Here is a 21078-nt window from a genome sequence, read left to right as displayed (position 1 = left end):
AAGTGCACCTCCACCCCACTGCTGCACAATCCATTCCATTGCTTTTCCTTCACGCTGTCTGATCCAACCTGTTCCATAGCTGCTATCAGTCACAGAATAACCAGACAGTCTACAGGTGATGGTCAGAGTCTGTCCAGGCTGCACAAGCATTGAGTCTGGCTGGATGAGATCAATACTATTCACACCTGTGGAGACACAAATCAACATTATCTCCAGCATGCATCATATTACTGAGTGTTTGTAATGTGTTGATGAGTGTGAATCCAGTGAAAGCTCCTCACAGGATCCAGCAGCCAGCAGCAGAATCAGAGCTGCAGAGAACATGTTGATGTTGGAGCTCAACTGATGTGAGCTCTGGTTTCCTCTCACTGACACAGAAACACACACTTCCTTTTAAGTCAGCTTTATTTGCATATTGTTGAATAAATTACATTTAAATCAACAGTGTGTCTTCTGGAGTGACCACACTTGAACATTTAGCACAGCCTCTAATGTATCTTCTCAATTTTTTTACATCATTTTTATGTTTGAGAAAAAGGAGGAAAGCGTGGATTAACTTAATCTGAAAGAAACATTAATGGAGCAGCTGACTGAGGAGTGAAAAACATGTTTGATGTCAGTATAAATCTTTAAATTAGTCCTGTTTGTCTCTTTATAGTGAGAGAAGACAGAGAAATTTCTCACACACTGGCTTCTAATGTATTTAATAAAGCAACTGCAGCATTAGTTTACACTATTTTTATTTTATTTTATTGCGTCTCACTTCAGATTTCACCTAAATATTCCTGTATTTGGGTTGTTGTGCCTTTAATTCTGCTTCACTCCCATTATAATGATTTCAGCACATTGCAGTGTTTTCCTTAAATGTCATGTTTATTTTATTAACATATTTTTCTATTAATGTTTGGTGGCGATTGCTGCATTTTAAAATTTAATCAACAACTTTTCCATCCAGAGATGAACTGAAAGTTTAATTCTTCCACAGGAGTTACAATAGAAATAAATGCTGTCGGTTTTTGTACAGCTCTTCAACCAACTTCACTCACTGTGTGTCTCGAGCACAATAATAAACAGCAGAATCTTCAGTCTTCAGGCTGTTCATCTGCAGATACAGCTGCTCTTTGCTGTTGTCTCTGGAGACGGTGAACCTGCCTTGGACTGACAGAGTAATATTTGCTGATTCCACCATAATCAGTAGCAGCGATCCACTCCAGTCCTTTTCCAGGAACCTGTCTGACCCAGTGCATCCCATAGCTGCTGAATGTGAATCCAGAGGTTGTACAGGTCAGTCTGTGGGATTCTCCAGGTCTTTTAATGACTGATTCAGATTGAGTCAGAGTCTGACCATCAACACCTGCAGAGACAAACAAGAAAATTCTCACTTGTTGTAAGTTTGTAACTTTGTGAAGATGGATGATCAAACCAACATCAGTGAAAGTCTTCACCTGCCCACAAAATGGTAAAAATCAACAATGGTGTCCTCAAGTCCATCATGTTAAACTGTGTGTCCACTAGTCTCTGTCATCCTCTCTGCAGTCACACAACTAGGCTGAAGACGCTTTACATTGACTCCTCCTCAGAGGAAGAAGAGAGTTGGACTGGGCTTGGCCTTCATCTTTGTCATATATGTTGAACTTGAACAGTTACAGTCGTTCAATTCAAGGTTTGATTCCTATGAAATACACTTAATTCATAATGTAATGATCATTCCTAGTTTATATTGTAAACTGGGGTTTAATTTGCTATTTTTCCTCTTTCTTACATTAGAAAAGCTGGAGAAAAATCTTTCAACATCCACAGAATCACAGCAAACAACAAAAATACCAATCAAATATTCAGATTTTATTGCATTCTGCAGTGAAGTCTGTCTTCATGGATGTCAGAGTTTTCAAGTAGAAATATTTTTTTGCATCACCTTTGAAATGTGAAATTGACTCTGCATTCATTTCACTTTTGGTCAAAACATTTAATTGTGAATTTCTGTGGACACAGAAGTTACTATTGTCTCCATCATTCATGTGATTATTTCCTGAGTCTGTGTGAAAGAGTCTCACAGGATCCAGCTGACAGCAGCAGCATCCAAAACATTCTGTCCTTGTTCAACATTATATGACATCATAATAAATGAAACAGTAAATGCTGCTGGAATTAGATTTAATTTTTTTTGTTTTTGACTCACAAACTCACAAGCTAACTTTTTCCTGATGGAGGTCATTTGAAAGATCATTTTGTTATTTGAATTAATATAAAAGATTTTTTTTCTTTTTTGAAAGTCCTGTGAGCTGCTCATGGTGCAAAGATTGACAGCAAAGAGAGTTTTACTGAGTGAACTGATCTGAATTCATTCCTGGTCTGAGGGCTCCTCCTCTGGTGGCTTCATGTTACAAGTGTTCAGACACTGAGGGGTTTTTGTTCAGGTCTACTGATCATTTGTGTCACTGTGTGTCTCTGGCACAGTAATACATAGCAGAGTCTTCAGGCTGCATATTCTGTCCATTTAGAGTCACTGTTTTGCTGGAAGTGTCTAATTCGATACTGAACTTGTGCTTCAGTGAATCTTTGTAGTGTGAGTCTCCAGTATATTTCATTCCAATCCACTCCAGTCCTTTTCCTGCAGGTTGTCTGATCCAGTGTGTCCAGTAGCTGCCCACAGAATAAGAGACCTGACAGGTGATGGAGAGACGTTGACCTGGCTGCACAGTCACAGATTGTGGCTGAGTCAACTGTTCACACTTCACACCTGTCAACAGAAAAACAGATTTTAAAACAAATGATTAAAGCTGCTGTCCGGAGTTTCCGTTTGTTTTCAATTTATGTATCATTTTTTAACAAAGCTTAAATGTGTTAGTCTAGTTCGATACTATAATATAAAGTTAGTATAACGCGATATGAAAATTTATTCATGAGCTCCGCCTTCCTCTCATAGACCCCCGTGTTATTCCAAAAAGCGCCGGTCGCTGCCGACCAATCAAGTTCGAGCTTCAGCTTTGTCATGCTGTCAATCAACGGTTACGCGCACAGCAAGCAAGCCCATGCAGAGGAGGGCGAGCTGCGCACTACGCAACCGTGCGCACATTTGTTTTGCTTGTGGAGGAGCTGAGAGAGCATCAGGGATCAGCAACTTCCAGAAAAGTTACCAATCCCACGGCTTGTCAGGCCAAGAGACTGCAGGACGTTTTTGGCTCGGGGTGCTCGCGTCGCTCCCCGACCACGGCCTCCATAGCCCGCCTGACGGCTTCGTTTAGATGCCCGACCTCTGGAGGAAGATGTTGGGGCGTCTGGGACATACTCTTCGTCAGAGGAGTCATGCAATTCTGAACTCTAGATAGAAGTAAATAAACAATGTAACACATATACAAGCGTAAATGCACTAAGTTTGATAAACAACGTCATCCAGAGGGATACACACGTGGACAAAATTGTTGGTACCCCTCAGTTAAAGAAGGAAAAACCCACAATTCTCACTGAAATCACTTGAAACTCACAAAAGTAACAATAAATAAAAATTTATTGAAAATTAAATCAAAAACAGCCATTACTTTTGAATTGTTGATTAACATAATTATTTAAAAAAACAAACTAATGAAACAGGCCTGGACAAAAATGATGGTACCTCTATAAAAGATTGAAAACTATTTGACCAGAGTGACATGATTAACTCAGGTGTGTCATTTAATTGACATCACAGGTGTTTCCAAACTCATAATCAGTCAGTCTGCCTATTTAAAGGGAGACAAGTAGTCACCCTGCTGTTTGGTGAAAAGGTGTGTACCACACTGAACATGGACAACAGAAAGCGAAGGAGAGAATTGTCCCAGGACATCCGAAAAAAATGATAGACAAACATCTTAAAGGTAAAGGCTATCAGACCATCTCTAAACAGCTTGAAGTTCCTGTGACAACAGTGGCTCATATTATTCAGAAGTTCAAGACCCACGGGACAGTAGCCAACCTCCCTGGACGTGGCCGCAAGAGGAAAATTGATGACAAATTGAAGAGACGGCTCGTTGGAATTGTATCCAAAGAGCCCAGAGCAACCTCCAAAGAAATTAAAGGTGAACTCCAAGGCCAAGGTACATCAGTGTCAGATCGCACCATTCGTCGTTGTTTGAGCCAAAGTGGACTTCATGGGAGACGACCAAGGAGGACACCACTGCTGAAAAAAACTCATAAAAAGTGAGACTGGAATTTGCAAAAATGCATGTTGACAAGCCACAAAGCTTCTGGGAGAATGTGCTTTGGACAGATGAGACCAAACTGGAGCTTTTTGGTAAGGCACATCAACTCTATGTTCATAGACTCAAAAACCTAGCATACGAAGAAAAGAACACTGTCCCTACGGTGAAACATGGAGGAGGCTCAGTAATGTTTTGGGGCTGCTTTGCTGCATCTGGCACAGGGTGTCTTGAAAGTGTGCAAGGTACGATGAAATCTGAAGACTATCAAGGCATTCTGGAGAGAAATGTGCTGCCTAGTGTCAGAAAGCTTGGTCTCAGTCGCAGGTCATGGGTCTTCCAACAGGACAACGATCCAAAACACACAGCCAAAAACACCCAAGAATGGCTGAGAGAAAAGCGTTGGACTATTCTAAAGTGGCCTTCTATGAGCCCAGATCTGAATCCCATTGAACATATGTGGAAGGAGCTGAAACATGCCATTTGGAGAAGACACCCATCAAACCTGAGACAACTGGAGCTGTTTGCTCTTGAGGAGTGGGCCAAAATACCTGTTGACAGCTGCAGAACGCTCATTGACAAATACAGAAATCGTTTAATTGCAGTGATTGCCTCAAAAGGTTGTGCAACAAAATATTAAGTTATGGGTACCATCATTTTTGTCCAGCCCTATTTCATTAGTTTGTTTTTTAAATAATTATGTTAATCAACAATTCAAAAGTGATGGCTGATTTTGATTATTTAATTTTCAATAAATTTTTATTTATTGTTACTTTTGTGAGTTTCAAGTGATTTCAGTGAGAATTGTGGGTTTTTCCTTCTTTAACTGAGGGGTACCAACAATTTTGTCCACGTGTGTACACGAGTGTAATCACATATTGAAACTTTACTAGTTCGTCCTAGCAGATTCATGTTATTTTGGTATTAGGACAAGTTAGACTCAATACAGAATTCTAACGTAATTCCTTTATTATTTACTAAATGTACTAAATGTAGAAGAGGGGAAAACAGCAAAACAGGCGAGATGCTGCAGCACTCCGGGCACTCCTCTCAGGTACTGCGCGCGTGCACAAATAAAGGGGCGAAATCAGAGGGAGGGTGGGACCAACAGTGTTTTGGGAGACGCTGCGATTCAAACTCTGGACAGCAGCTTTAAGTTGTGCTGCTAAAGAAGAACTGTTGACTACGACACATCAGAAGAGACTCACAGGATCCAGCTGCCAACAGCAGCAGCAGAGTTACAGACAACATGGTTTCTGTTGAGACAGATGTTCAGTTCAATTCACTCCACATCCTGCTGTGAAGTTTTTATAGCTGAGTAGGAAGGAAGCTCAGTGAGTTTGCATAGAATCAAACATATGAAGCCTGAATGTTGGACTAAGTGGAGCCAATAGAAGAGTTTGACTTTATCTGCTCTCTGTCTTCATCTCCTTCACATTTGATGCTTTTTATTTTTAACTCATTCAACTTTAGCTGCTGTTTCTGCAAACATTTAGATAAATATCATCATATCGCTTTTTATCTGAGAAAACTGATTTACTCCTCACTTCCTTTCTTATCTTCATTGTAATATTTCTCTTTCTGTATTATTCTTATTATTTGGTAATATGTTAATATGAACACAAAAGCTGTGAAAAACTGCTCTTCTATTGTCAGTCAGGAGAATGTTGATTTTGTTCCATATTCATAAATCTGTCGACCGTTCTATTGCCTCAAACTCTTGATATTCTTTATGCACTTTTTAATTTAGTTTTTCAAATAAAACACATCAGTGGTTTGATCAATATATCACTACATTATCATGAAAACTCTTTCTACATTGATCTCCACACAAACAACATCAGGGTCAATATTCTTTTCATTCACATTCTGCTGCCCTCATTACACTTTTGCATACAAAAGCTATGCAGCGGCCTAAACACTCTCCCATGAAGAACCCAAGACAGGAGCTGACTTTAGGTGTTTTAATGGAAGCCGTGTAAAACCGTCAAACAATACAAAGGAAATAAAAAATTACTCTTAAAATACACTTCCAACAAATGACTTAAAGAACACTACAGCAAGCATGGCTGCATAAATACAGACACAACAAATCTAATAAGTCTAAACAGACATCCTCAAAATACTCTTCTGCTGTTCCAACAATGAAATGATATTAACAAAAAGTACAAATATCTGATACAATCAAATAAATGTACAGATTATGCTTCCTGCAGAGCAGCGTAGAACAGACAGATCAGGCTTGAGGGACAGCTTCAAAATGATGATTCAAACCCTCTGTTTATGTGTAGGAGAGGCAGAACACACGTTATGATTTCATGTAGACAGCAGATACATTACAGACATTATTGTCATCAGTTAGATGAAATGTGTTTATTGTCAGCAAACAGATTGTTTTCTGTCTTCATCTTTCTTTATGGACAAGCTGTTGTTTGTTTTATTTTAATGAACAGATTGAATGATTTAAAGACAACATCATTGAATTTGTATGCAAAACATGTAAATTTTAAAAGAACTTTGAAGAATTAAATATAAATTATATTTCAAAATATTACAGTTGAAATGAATCATGTTTACATAGCAGAGAATAAAAAATATCCTAAAAAATTCTTCATACATGATCTGTATCACCCAAAGAGATGACGACTAGTTTTTGTACAGCTGTTCAACCAACTTCAGTCACTGTGTGTCTCGAGCACAATAATAAACAGCAGAATCTTCAGTCTTCAGGCTGTTCATCTGCAGATACAGCTGCTCTTTGCCATTGTCTCTGGAGACAGTGAACCTGCCTTGGACTGACTGAGAGTAGTATATATGGCTACTACTACTGGGGTGAATGGAAGCGATCCACTCCAGTCCTTTTCCAGGAGCCTGTCTGATCCAGTTCATCCAGTAGCTACTAAATGATATTCCAGATGTTGTACAGGTGAGTCTGTGGGACTCTCCAGGTCTTTTCACTGCTGCTTCAGACTCTGTTATGCTCCAACCTTCAGCACCACTCCAAACAAACACAGCAACCACCAACAGTGTGAGCTGTCTGTGATCCATGTTGACAATGTGACTGATATGTCTTCAAGTCTGTAAATGTCCTTTAAATAAACTGAATCCACATGAAAATGCTTCCATGAGGCTCCTCCTGCATCAGTCAAATCAGAGGGCAGGTCTATAAACAGCACAACATGAGATTCAACATCATTTCAACAACTCAGCAACTAAAAAAACATCTGTTTCCTCCATGACATTAAAGTAGAGTATATTTTGATTAGTTTTGACCGCCCATTCAGCAGATTCTGTTAAATAGTTATTGATGTAGGTGAGTTACACAATAACATGATGTTGAGTTTTATCGTGAAAATAAAATTTATAACATTTAATTGAATTTAGACATTTTAAGATCTTGAAAAACATAATATTGCAAAAACTAGAATAACAAAAAAAGCATGACGCAGTGAAGCAGTGGTGCACAGCTGAAAGTGACAGAGGTCATTTCTTGTCATGAAAGTTTGCAGCAGATGATGAATAAGAGAAAATAATTTATCACTATGAAGCTAAAGCTGTCTTTGTCTGCCCTCTAGAGTTTAAAACAAGAACAGCAGTCACATTGAAGAATAGTTCATTCACCTGTGATTCACAGAAGGAAATTTAGCTCCTTACTTCCAAACTATCATTTTTTATTACCTGCCTGTTCTATATTTAGAGGATTTAGATTGAAACAATATATAAGGAGTGTCTGGAATGATAGTTTCAATATTATTTTATTGCACCGTGATAATTCACTCAGTATCAATATTGGTAATAAATGTTTAAAAAATGAAATATTAGGACACCATTAGATACTTTATTTCTTTTTCTTTCTTTTTCTTTTTTTAACAAATAGTGCATTCAAGTTAATAGGCAACCTCACAAGCAATTTCAATGATAAGATATTAAAATATTATTTTGAATATGTGCTTAACATCCATGATTTGTAACGATTATTTCTCAGGAATGTCTAAAAATGTCACTGTTACAATAAAAAGATGTTTAGATGTGAGAGAATTAAAGTTAGGATGTTTTTCATGTCTGATGAGGACTGTAGGTTTTTGTACAGCTGTTCAACCAACTTCAGTCACTGTGTGTTTCGAGCACAATAATAAACAGCAGAATCTTCAGTCTTCAGGCTGTTCATCTGCAGATACAGCTGCTCTTTGCTGTTGTCTCTGGAGATGGTGAACCTGCCTCGGACTGACTGAGAGTAGGATATACCACTACTGGGGTGAATGTAAGCGATCCACTCCAGTCCTTTTCCAGGAGCCTGTCTGACCCAGACCATCCTCCAGCTACTAAATGATATTCCAGATGTTGTACAGGTGAGTCTGTGGGACTCTCCAGGTCTTTTCACTGCTGCTTCAGACTCTGTCATGCTCCAACCTTCAGCACCACTCCAAACAAACACAGCAACCACCAACAGTGTGAGCTGTCTGTGATCCATGTTGACAATGTGACTGATATGTCTTCAAGTCTGTAAATGTCCTTTAAATATCCTGAATCCACATGAAAATGCTTCCATGAGGCTCCTCCTGCATCAGTCAAATCAGAGGGCAGGTCTATAAACAGCACAACATGAGATTCAACATCATTTCAACAACTTGGCAGCTAAAAAACATCTGTTTCCTCCATGACATTAGTGTAAATTTTCATTATTTGATTTATGATTTTTGATTTTTCATGTCTCATTCAGCAGATTCTGAAAAATATTTATATATTTTGGAGAGTAATATTGTAACCTTTTCTTAACATTTAACATGGAGATGAAACTTTATTAATTAATATTGTCTCCAAAATATAATTAAGCAGAAAATTACAAAAACAATCGATTGATGGAATTATGCAAAAAAAAAAAAAACCCAGATATATTGATTTTATTTCATTGATGGTCTGAAAACTCATAAAAATCTAAATGAATGATTGAGTTGGTTTCAGCTGGTTGAAGGACTGGATTCTTTAAGAACTTCAACGATTTCAGTATTTAAATGATGTTTTAAGCCACAGACTTACAGACAAACATCAACCATCAAGAGATAATTAAACAGTCAGTAACAGAAACTGGTTTGACTACATGTAAAATACTGATACTGTAGTGGACAGGAAAATATCTGCTTTCATATCTATCAGATAACCTCCACAAAACAGATGTTTTTTTCACATTTAAGGAGATTACAATAAGTGATTTTATAAAAGATGTTCAGTAGCACCAGGTTAAATAAATCATTTCAAATGTGTCAGAAGTGTATGAATGTGAGTATTAGTATTCTTTGATTTCATCATGACAATTCACTCAGTGTCAGTGTTGCTCTCTAGAAATTCCTGGGCAGTTAGATGCAAAAAAAGAAAAAAATCCCAATAAGTAGATAAATAAATGAGGACACAATTATATTAGAGTGCTTTGTTACAAATCTGTGCTAACCTGGTGTTACATTCGTGGTCGTGGGTGAAGATGAACTAAATAGTGCTGACTTTTGCAAACAACACATTTCTGCAAACTGTTTTACCAACATTTCACATTTTGAAACCAATTTGTTAATTCATCTTTTTTTTCAAAATTCATTTACAGTTATTATTGTTCATGCTACAAAGTGAATACTACATTTTTGCATGTAAAATTATAATTTTTATAAATTAAGTCTGGAATAAATTTTGATCAAAGGGCCCCATGCAGACTAGTTATTTACACATTTTCTGAACTACACCTGCTGCTGCACACTGAAGTTAGTGTTCAGATGATCCAAATATTATAAAATTTAAGCTCATTGTAGCTGGTTACAGGTTTGCTGGTTCATATGAAACACCTTAAATGGTTTCATTTGGAAGTTATGAAATAAAGCAGCTGCAGAATCATTTAAATAAAATGGAACCTTGTAGCATTGTATGTGGTTGTCTGAAATATAAATCAAAGAGAACATCATCTGGTGTGATTTAGAATTAATGTAACTGCATTAGCATTTTTTACTGGTTGTAAATGACAAAAACCTGCACAGAAATAAATTCACTGAGCTTTTCTTCAAGTGCAGACAGAAATAGATTTATTAATAGTTTTACTGCATCAACATGTCAATATTCTGTCCACATGTGCAGACTTCAATGATTAGATTTTTAAACTTTCTTCAAAGACTAAAATCTTTCAATCTAACAAGTACTGTAAGATAAATGTAATATTGTTGATTTTATACTGACAATAAGTCCATGCTCAGTACAGCAGGGAGAAGAACGTTTCAGCAGGAATTAAAACAAACAAAACTGCTGAGAAAAATGATTAGGCTTAATAATAGATTTGGGGAAAATATATGCAAATTTCCAGTCAATTAATGTCCTGAAAACATATCTTTGTGTCAGTAAAAGTGAAAGGAAAAATGAAGTATGTTACTTTGTGTGAAGCAAAAAGGCTTCTTATTTTCTCTGCAGTCAAAGTCAAGAACTATGTTTGGCATTAACTGTCCTCACAGACAGGATGGAGTTGGAATTTGTCCCCCAACTAAACTTTACATTTACAAGTTTATGAAGGGATATTAAATGTAGCTTTATACAAAATAGACAGTGTTTGCATTACATTAGATAAAGTATCAAGTCCTTTAGAGATCTAGCTGCCAGCAGATGTATCAAAACTTTTCAGGACATATGATGTTGTTAAAATGATGATGAGGGCTCTTTTGTCCACAAACACTGTATACAAATTGGTCAAAATGGAATTTAAACAAAGATGCAGAATAGAAGCTGCATTCTTCATTTATGTGTCTTGTTTTCATAAATGATGACATGCAAAGCAGCTAAAATCCTGCTCTCTAATAATCTTGTTCTTTCTTGTTTTATGCGTTCATTGATAAATATCTGCTACTTTCTTTAACAGTGAACTGATCTGAATTCATTCCTGGTCTGAGGGCTCCTCCTCTGGTGGCTTCATGTTACAAGTGTTCAGACACTGAGGGGTTTTTGTTCAGGTCTACTGATCATTTGTGTCACTGTGGCTCTAATACGTACACAGTAATACACAGCAGAGTCTTCAGGCTGCAGGTTCTGTCCTGTTATTGTCACTGTTCCTGCAGAAGTGTCTCTGCTGTAACTGAATTTGTTCTTCAGAGCATCATTTTGGTAAAAGTTTCCTCCTCCCCACCGATGAAAAATCCAGTCCATTGCTTTTCCTTCACGCTGTCTGATCCAACCTGTTCCATAGCTGTTATCAGTCACAGAATAACCAGACAGTCTACAGGTGATGGTCAGAGTCTGTCCAGGCTGCACAAGCATTGAGTCTGGCTGGATGAGATCAATACTGTTCACACCTGTGGAGACACAAATCAACATTATCTCCAGCATTCATCATATTACTGAGTGTTTGTAATGTGTTGATGAGTGTGAATCCAGTGAAAGCTCCTCACAGGATCCAGCAGCCAGCAGCAGAATCAGAGCTGCAGAGAACATGTTGATGTTGGAGCTCAACTGATGTGAGCTCTGGTTTCCTCTCACTGACACAGAAACACACACTTCCTTTTATGTGAGCTTTATTTGCATATTGTTGAATAAATTACATTTAAATCAACAGAGTGTCTTCTGGAGTGACCACACTTGAACATTTAGCACAGCCTCTAATGTATCGTCTAGATTTTTTACATCATTTTTATGTTTGAGAAAAAGGAGGAAAGTGTGGATTAACTTAATCTGAAAGAAACATTAATGGAGCATCTGATTGAGGAGTGAAAAACATGTTTGATGTCAGTATAAATCTTTAAATTAGTCCTGTTTGTTTCTTTATAGTGAGAGAGGACAGAGAAACTTGTCACACAATAGCCTCTAATATCTGATAAAGAAACTGCAGCATTAATTTACACTTTTGTTTCTTTTATTGCAGCTCACTTCAGATTTCACATAAATATTCCTGTATTTGGGTTGTTGTGCCTTTTATTCTGCTGCTTCATTCTCATTATTGACTTCAGCACATTGCAGTGTTTCCTTAAATGCCACGTTTATTTTATTTATGTACTTTTCTAATTAATTGAGTTGGAGTGGCCTTGGCCTTCATCTTTGTCATATATGTTGAACTTGAACAGTTACAGTAGTTAAATTCAAGGTTTGATTCCTACAAAATACATTTATTTAGTAATCTAATGATTTTTCCCAGTTTTTATTGTGAACTGAAGTTTAATTTTGCATCTCTCCGTCTTTCTTACATTAGAAAAGCTGGAGAAAAATCTTTCAACATCCACAGAATCACAGCAAACAACAAAAATACCAATCAAATGTTCAGATTTTATTGCATTCTGCAGTCAACTCTTTTTTCATGGATGTCAAAATTTTCAAGTACAAATATTGTTTGCATCACCTTTGATATGTGAAATTGATTCTGGACTCGTCTCACTTTTTGTCAAAACATTTAATTATGAATTTCGGTGGACACAGAAGTTACTATTGTCTCCATCATTCATGTGATTATTTCCTGAGTCTGTGTGAAAGAGTCTCACAGGATCCAGCTGACAGCGGCAGCATCCAAAACATTCTGTCCTTGTTCAACATTATATGACATCATAATAATTGAAACAGTAAATGCTGCTGGAATTAGATTTAATTTTTTTTGTTTTTGACTCACATAATCACAAACTAACTTTTTCCTGATGGAGGCCTTTTGGAGGGTCATTTTGCTATTTGAATTAATATAAAAGATTTTTCCTTTTTTGAAAGTCTCGTGAGCTGCTAATGGAGCAAAAATTGACAGCAAAGAGAGTTTTACTGAGTGAACTGGTTTGAAGTCATTCCTGGTCTGAGGGCTCCTCCTCTGGTGACTTCATGCTACAAGTGTTCAGACACAAAAACAGCAGTGTTCTGTTCTTAAAGTCATTTATGGTCTGAGTGCTTCTCCTCTGGTGACTTCATGCTGTAAGTGTTCAGGCACTTTTTAGGAATAAATCTGCAACGGGCAAAAAAAAAAAGAAAAAAGAAAAGAAAAGAAAAGAAAAAATCTTTAAGAAATAATGCATTGAATGTTTGGAATGTTTGTTTCAGTATTATTTTTTTTACACCATGATAATTCACTCAATATCAGTATTACTGGGGGCTGAGTTTTTACAAATACCGTGTTCGAGGTAAGAGGCAGCAATCTGACAAGCAGTTTGAATGATGATATATTAAGATATTATGTACAATATGTGCAAAAAATACATGTTTAGTAAAAAATACTGAAATGTCACAGATTTAAAAAACTATATAAATGTTTAGGTGTGAGAGAACGATCTAAACTGACCATTTGATTCATGTCTGATGAGGACTGTAGGTTTTTGTACAGCTGTTCAACCAACTTCAGTCACTGTGTGTTTCGAGCACAATAATAAACAGCAGAATCTTCAGTCTTCAGGCTGTTCATCTGCAGATACAGCTGCTCTTTGCTGTTGTCTCTGGAGACGGTGAACCTGCCTTGGACTGACTGAGAGTAGGATATACCACTACTGGGGTGAATGGAAGCGATCCACTCCAGTCCTTTTCCAGGAGCCTGTCTGATCCAGGCCATCCACCAGCTACTAAATGATATTCCAGATGTTGTACAGGTGAGTCTGTGGGACTCTCCAGGTCTTTTCACTGCTGCTTCAGACTCTGTCATGCTCCAACCTTCAGCACCACTCCAAACAAACACAGCAACCACCAACAGTGTGAGCTGTCTGTGATCCATGTTGGCAATGTGACTGATATGTCTTCAAGTCTGTAAATGTCCTTTAAATAAACTGAATCCACATGAAAATGCTTCCATGAGGCTCCTCCTGCATCAGTCAAATCAGAGGGCAGGTCTATAAACAGCAAAGCATGAGATTCAACATCATTTCAACAACTCTGCAGCTAAAAAACATCTGTTTCCTCCATGACATTAGAGTAGTGTGAAGTTTCATTGTTTCATTTTTCATTTTTGATGTCTCATCCAGAAGATTCTGTTAAATATTTATCGATTTCAGTGAGTAAAACAATAAGATTTTGTTGACGTTTGACGGGAGGATAAAATTTAATGAATAAAGTCTAGAAAACTTCAGTAATGTAGAAAAATAACAAAAACTAGACATTTCTTAATTTAAATTTTATTTTAATCGTCAGTGAACTTTCATCATGAAAATCTAAATGAATGCTTGAGTTGGTTTCAACTGATTGACGGATTTGATTCTTTTAGGCTGTGAAATTATGTCTTAAACCACAGAATTGCAGAGAAATATCAACCATCAACAGTAAATTAAACATCAGAAACTAAACTGGTTTGACTATCTGTAAAATGCTGTAGTGGACAGGAAAATATCTGCTTTCTAATCTGTCAAATCATCTCCACAAAACAGATCTTTGTGTCACATTTAAGGAGATTTCAATAAGTGATTTTATAACAAATGTTTAGTCGCACCAGGTTAAAAAATCACTTAAAAATGTCTAAGGAGTGTTTGGAATGTTAGTTTTAATATTATTTTATTGCACCATGATAATTCACTCAATATCAGTGTCAGGATTCTGCCCTGTTGCTGCCTCTTGTTTCTGCTCCACTTTTCCTCCCTTTTCCTTCCTCCCCTCGTTTGGATTTGACCCTTTTTGGACTCTGTTGTTTTCTGTTTAAGACGTGTGCCTGTTTGTTCCTTCTGTGTTGGTTGCTCTTCTGTGTGTATTTTTGCTGGTGTGTCTTTGTCTCCCTCTGTCTGTGGCCCTTCTCTCCTGTCACTCATTTTCTGGCTTTGTCACCTGCTCTGATTACGGCACGAGCGTCAGCTGCCACTAATTAGTAAATTCTACTCACCTGTCTCCTGTTATTTAAGCTCTGCCATTCCCTTCAGTCTTTGCTGGCGCATAGTTGGACATTCATGCAGTTTTGTCTTCACTCCCCACTACCCTCCTCCGCTGGATTCTCAGTTGTTGGACTCTGTCATTTTTCGCCCCTTTTTTGGATTACCCCCACTGGACTTGATGCTTGTTGATACCCTAGTTTGCTCTTGTGTTGGCTGTTTGTTCTCCTTCTGTAAGTACCTCTTAGTCTTGCCGTTGCCTTTGTCTTGTTTAGTTTTGTCCTTCCTTCTTAGTCTGCTGTTTCGCCTCTGTCTAATTAGTTTTTTTTTGTCCACCTTAGTCTCGTTTTCAGTTGTGAATGGTTTTTGATTTAGTGAATAAATTCTTAAAGCTATGCCTTGCGTTTTGTCAGTGATGTCTGCACCTGGGTTCTCCACAACCCTAACAATCAGTCTTGCCTTCCAGCAGCTCCTGGGCAGGTGCAAAAAAATAAAACAAAGAATGAGGACATCATTATACTGGAATCTTTTTTTTTTTTTTTAAATCTGTTCCTGCTAACCTGGTGTTACATTAGTGGTCGTGGGTGCAAGTGAACTAAATCGTGCTGAGTTTTGAAAATAATACATTTCTGCCATTGCTGCAAACTGTTTTACCAGCATTTCACATTTTAAGACCAAATTGTTGGTTAATTTTTATTAGAAATGCTAAGAATTGGGACTGTTATTACTGCTGAAGCTAATAAATGAACACTGCACTTATAAATGCTTATTACAAAAAAGAAAATTATATTTTTCTGAAATTAAATTTGGAATAATTATTATAGAAGGGGTCCATGCAGACTGCTAGGATCACTGCTTTTTTTTTTAGGGCATATTAACAGTGTCTTTATCATGCTTTGAAATCAAATTATAATACACATTTTTGACATATGTGCTGTTCAACATATTCAAAAATATGAAGTCATTTTATCTTTATTTTTTAGCATCAGCATTTATGTATTCATCTAGTTATTTCCATATTTTCTGTACTACACCTACTGCTGCACATGTTAGTGTTTGGAATTATCAAAGTGTTAAACTTAAGTTTGCTATAACTGTTTACAGGTTCATATGAAAAACCTTAAATGGTTCATTTGGAAGCTCTGAAATAAAGCAGCTGCAGGATCATTTAAAAAGAATGAAACTTTGTAGGATGAAAAACAACAAATAAAATAAAGAGACAGTCGCTTAGAAATGCAAACACATGATAAAAATAAAAAAGTATTGTTTTGCTGAGATCAAATCTATGGTATGTGTGTTCGCAATATTCAGTGCATTTGAAATAAGTACGTGGTTGTCAGAAATAAAAATCTAATAATGAATAAAATCTCTTGGAATTATTTTACTGGTTAAATTTTTTACTCTGAAGAAATACGACAAAAAAAAAAGGCAAAAACCAACACATACATAAATTCACTGAGCTTTTTTTAGTGCAGATAGAAATAACTTTACTGCATGTTTTACTGCATCAACATGTCAATATTCTGTCCACATGTGTTTAGACTTCAATTATTATTTCATTATGCTTCCTTTAAAGATTAAAATCTTCTGGAAATTCACTAAATCTCTCATAGACAGACACTATAAAAGGTGACTTGTTTCTCTCATGCTGTTGTCACTAAACCTCACACTGCCGTCTCCATGGTGGTGATTAAAAGAGGAAGTAGTTTTTGTACCACTCTTCTATTTCTGTCTCTCACTGTGTGTCTTCGGGCACAGTAATACACTGCTGTGTCCTCAGACTGTTCATCTGTAGATAGACTTTACTGCTGGAATCATCTCTGGAGATGGTGAATCTACCCTGGACTGACTGGGAGTAATAGATAGGAGTACTATATGTGCATACATAAGCGATCCACTCCAGTCCTTTACCAGGAGCCTGTCTGACCCAGACCATCCTGTAGCTGCTGAATGTGAATCCAGATCCTGTACAGGTCAGTCTGTGGGATTCTCCAGGTCTTTTAACCACTGATTCAGATTGTGTCAGTCTGACCATCAACACCTGCCAAGACATGAAGAAAACATCAAATGAATTCTGTTCATACTCCTGTAAGAGTCGTGTCAAATCAGGATTTTAGGAGAGTTAACAGCAGCAGTCCTGTCCTGTAGTCCATCTTCCACAAAGTGTCCAACTCTGTTTTCCTCTCTGCAGCTGAATAAGTAGCCGTGGAAAAATGTTGAGATTTGCATTGACTTCTCCTCACAGGAAGGAGGGAACTGAACTAAAATTCTGTAATATTTTAACAAGATTTGTTCAGGTCTGCTGATCATTTGTGTCACTGTGTATTCTGTCTCAGAGTGATGCAGAAAAATTAGTTCATGCTTTTGTTACTTCCAGGCTTGACTATTGCAATTCCTTATTATCGGGTTGTCCAAATAGCTCTCTCAAACATCTACAGTTGATCCAAAACGTTGCTGCGAGAGTACTGACAGGAGTTAGCAAAAGAGATCATATTTCCCCGAAACTTGCTTCTCTTCACTGGCTTCCTGTTAAATCCAGAATAGAATTTAAAATCCTTCTTCTGACATATAAAGCTCTTAATAACCAATCTCCATCATATCTTAAAGATCTGATAGTACCTTATTATCCTAGTAGAACTCTTCGCTCTCAAGCTGCAGGCTTACTTGTTGTTCCTAGAATTTCTAAAAGTAGAATGGGAGGCAGAGCCTTCAGTTATCAGGCGCCTCTCCTGTGGAACCTGCTCCCAGTTTGGGGTCGGGAGGCAGACACCCTCTCTATTTTTAAGACCAGGCTTAAAGCGTTCCTTTTTGACAAATCTTATAGTTGGGGCTGACTGGGTGACCCACAGGGGTTCGGCTTGTGTCTTCATTTGCACAGCTGACTCCCTCTTGGACGTCCCTTAGTTCTGCCCCTAGTCATGCTGCTATAGGCCTAGGCTGCTGGGGGACTTCTCTTGACGCACTGAGCCCTTCTCTATCTACCTTTACATTTAATATGTATACCGTTATTGCAGTACATTCACTCTGTTTCCCCCTGTGCTATTTCTCAGAGTGTCCCTGTTCCCAGAGCTGGATGCTTCAGATCTGCGGTTGATGTTCCACCAGCTGGTCCAGTCTCCACCATGTCCACTGTGGGATGCTGCTGCTGACCTTCCTCCAGCCCTCTGCTTCCAACTCCCTTTTTCCACCAGTCAACTCTGCATTGCCTTCACTATACTGTTATGCTAACTTACATACTGTTTGAATTTTACTGCTAGCTATGGAGTATGTTTAATGTCAGAGCCGTACATCATAAGAGTAAATTATGAGTCAGTTTTCAATGTTAGCTTATACTTTGTCTGTGTCACATATCCTGTCATGCATGTATCCAAATGTGTGTTGTTTTCCTTGCTTTCCCACCCCTCCCTCTTCTCCTATCCCTCCCCCTTGCCCTCTTCTGTCCTTCTCAACCCGCCCGGCCAGCAGGCAGATGGGTCCCCCCTATATAGAGCTGGGTTCTGCTCGAGGTTTCTTCCCTGTTAAAAGGGTGTTTTTCCTTGCCACTGTCGCCTTTGGGCTTGCTCTGGGGGTCAGGCATATGGGTTCTGGAAAGCGTCTTGAGACGATTTGACTGTAATTGACGCTATATAAATAGAATTGAATAAAATGAAGAATTAAAGTAAACATAACTTCTGGACAAATCAGTTCATAATATTATCCTGTTATTTTCTTCACAATGTTCAGTTTTCCAGATGCCAGAGAACAGAAACAAACTGAGAACGTTATTTAAACATCAAAAATGACTTTACATGGATGTTTCAATGATTAATTTTCCATTCGATGAAACTGACGGAACAATTTTCAGTCAGAAATAAAAACTGTGTGAAACTATGGAAATTGGAGTTATTTGCATTCCTTTTGTTGTTGTTCTTATTGTTATAGCCAGCTACATTTAATTAGTTTTTATACATTTTAAACTTGTGTCTAATTTCAATGTCTTCATACGTAGAATTTTAAAGCTTCGAAGTTGCAGATAACTTTGAATGTTTGAATCTGAGAACAACCAGTTTTGAGAAACTCTCAGCTCAGCGACCAGGATGCTAAAATATGGACTTTGCTAACATCTCAATCCAACTCAGTACTTTTGCAAAAATTCTGTGACTCAAACAAAGAAGACACATTTTAAACTCTCAATCAACAGTTTGAATTCATTCCTGGTCTGAGGGCTCCTCCTCTGGTGGCTTCATGTTACAAGTGTTCAGACACTGAGGGGTTTTTGTTCAGGTCTACTGATCATTTGTGTCACTGTGTGTATCTGGCACAGTAATACACAGCAGAGTCTTCAGGCTGCATATTCTGTCCATTCAGAGTCACTGTTTTGCTGGAAGTGTCTAATTCGATGCTGAACTTGTTCTTCAGTGAATCTTTGTAGTATGAGTAGCCAGTATTTTTCATTCCAATCCACTCCAGTCCTTTCCCTGCAGGTTGTCTGATCCAAGCTGTGTAACTGCCCAAAGAAAAAGAGACCTGACAGGTGATGGAGAGACGTTGACCTGGCTGCACAGTCACAGATTGTGGCTGAGTCAACTGTTCACACTTCACACCTGTTGATAAAGAAAATGTTGTATGTTAAAGTTTCAAGTCATACTGCAAAGAATGAAGTACAGACTGTCATAAATCCAAAGAGACTCACAGGATGCAGCTGCAAAGAGCAGCAGTAGAGCTACAGACAACATGGTTGGAGGTGAAACTGATGTGCTGTGAACTTTGCTGACAGTCTGATGTTTTTAAAGCTGGACGCTCATGGAGTTTGCATAGAACATATGAAGCATCAGTGCTGGTCCAAGAGAAGCCAATAGAAATGTCTGTTCACTTATTGTATCTGCAGAATGAACACACACATGGAAATCACCTCCTGACTTCATACATGATATTTTAATGTCATTACATGATAAAATGCAACATAAAATGTTGCTCTACTTACACAAATAAGACAACTGTTAACTTTTCTGTTTCTGGAATCTATAAATGTGTTGTCAATGACTCAGTTTTCTAATATTGTATAATTTATTATGTATTTGCAAATACTTATATTATTTTACAAAAGCTGTGCTTTCCATATTTAAATAAATTTATATGTCAGTGAGTCGTTTAAAATGATTTCTTCAGTTTCATTGAGAGAATTAATTCCCTGTAAGTACATCAACATCATACCAGTGTTGAATTTCACCTGATGAGCACTGTAGGAAATTTAGCTCCTTACTTCCAAACTATCACTTTTTATTACCTGCCTCTTCTATATTTAGAGGATTTAGATTGAAACAATATGTAAGGAGTGTTTGGAATGATAGTTTCAATATTATTTTATTGCACCATGATAATTTATTCAACATCAATATTGCTAATAAATGTTTAAAAAATAAAATATTAGGTCACCATTAGATATTTCTTTTTCTTTCTTTCTTTTTCTTTTTAACAAACAGTGCATTCAAGTTAAGAGGCAACCTCACAAGCAATTCCAATGATAAGATATTAAAATATTATTTTGAATATGTGCTTAACATCCATGTTTTGTAACAATTATTTCTCAGGAATGTCTAAAAATGTCACTGTTACAAAAAAAAGATGTTTAAATGTAAGAGAATTAAAGTTAGGATGTTTTTCATATCTGATGAGGACTGTAGGTTTTTGTACAGCTGTTCAACCAACTTCAGTCACTGTGTGTCTCGAGCACAATAATAAACAGCAGAATCTTCAGTCTTCAGGCTGTTCATCTGCAGATACAGCTGCTCTTTGCCGTTGTCTCTGGAGATGGTGAACCTGCCTTGGACTGACTGAGAGTAGTACTGGCTGCCTGTATCATCAGTAGCGATCCACTCCAGTCCTTTACCAGGAGCCTGTCTGATCCAGTTCATCCAGTTGCTACTAAATGATATTCCAGATGTTGTACAGGTGAGTCTGTGGGACTCTCCAGGTCTTTTCACTGCTGCTTCAGACTCTGTCATGCTCCAACCTTCAGCACCACTCAGGGACGGACTGGGAAAGAAATTCAGGCCGGGAGATTTCCAATCAGTCAGGCCACTTCCGCCACCGCAACGGTTGTGTCACGTGGGATAATGCACCAAATTTTTGTTTTTTTTTCCTTCCAAAAATATGCC

At 37.6% G+C, this 21078-nt stretch overlaps 1 protein-coding gene across 2 annotated transcripts in view; it reads right to left on the bottom strand.

Moving 5' to 3' along the window:
- The window catches only part of LOC127531521 (zinc finger MYM-type protein 1-like), a 72866-nt gene that overhangs the window by 20983 nt on the left and 30805 nt on the right, over positions 1-21078 (bottom strand). For both annotated transcript variants that reach the window (XR_007938638.1, XR_007938641.1), the window contains exon 4: positions 19664-19802. The gene's annotated coding sequence lies outside the window, so the exon portion shown is untranslated. Of the gene's footprint in view, positions 19803-21078 lie in introns of those variants that run through there.

Source organism: Acanthochromis polyacanthus, chromosome 21 (assembly GCF_021347895.1).
Source record: "Acanthochromis polyacanthus isolate Apoly-LR-REF ecotype Palm Island chromosome 21, KAUST_Apoly_ChrSc, whole genome shotgun sequence".
NCBI lineage: Eukaryota > Metazoa > Chordata > Actinopteri > Pomacentridae > Acanthochromis > Acanthochromis polyacanthus.
This window is presented reverse-complemented; position numbering and strand designations above follow the sequence as displayed.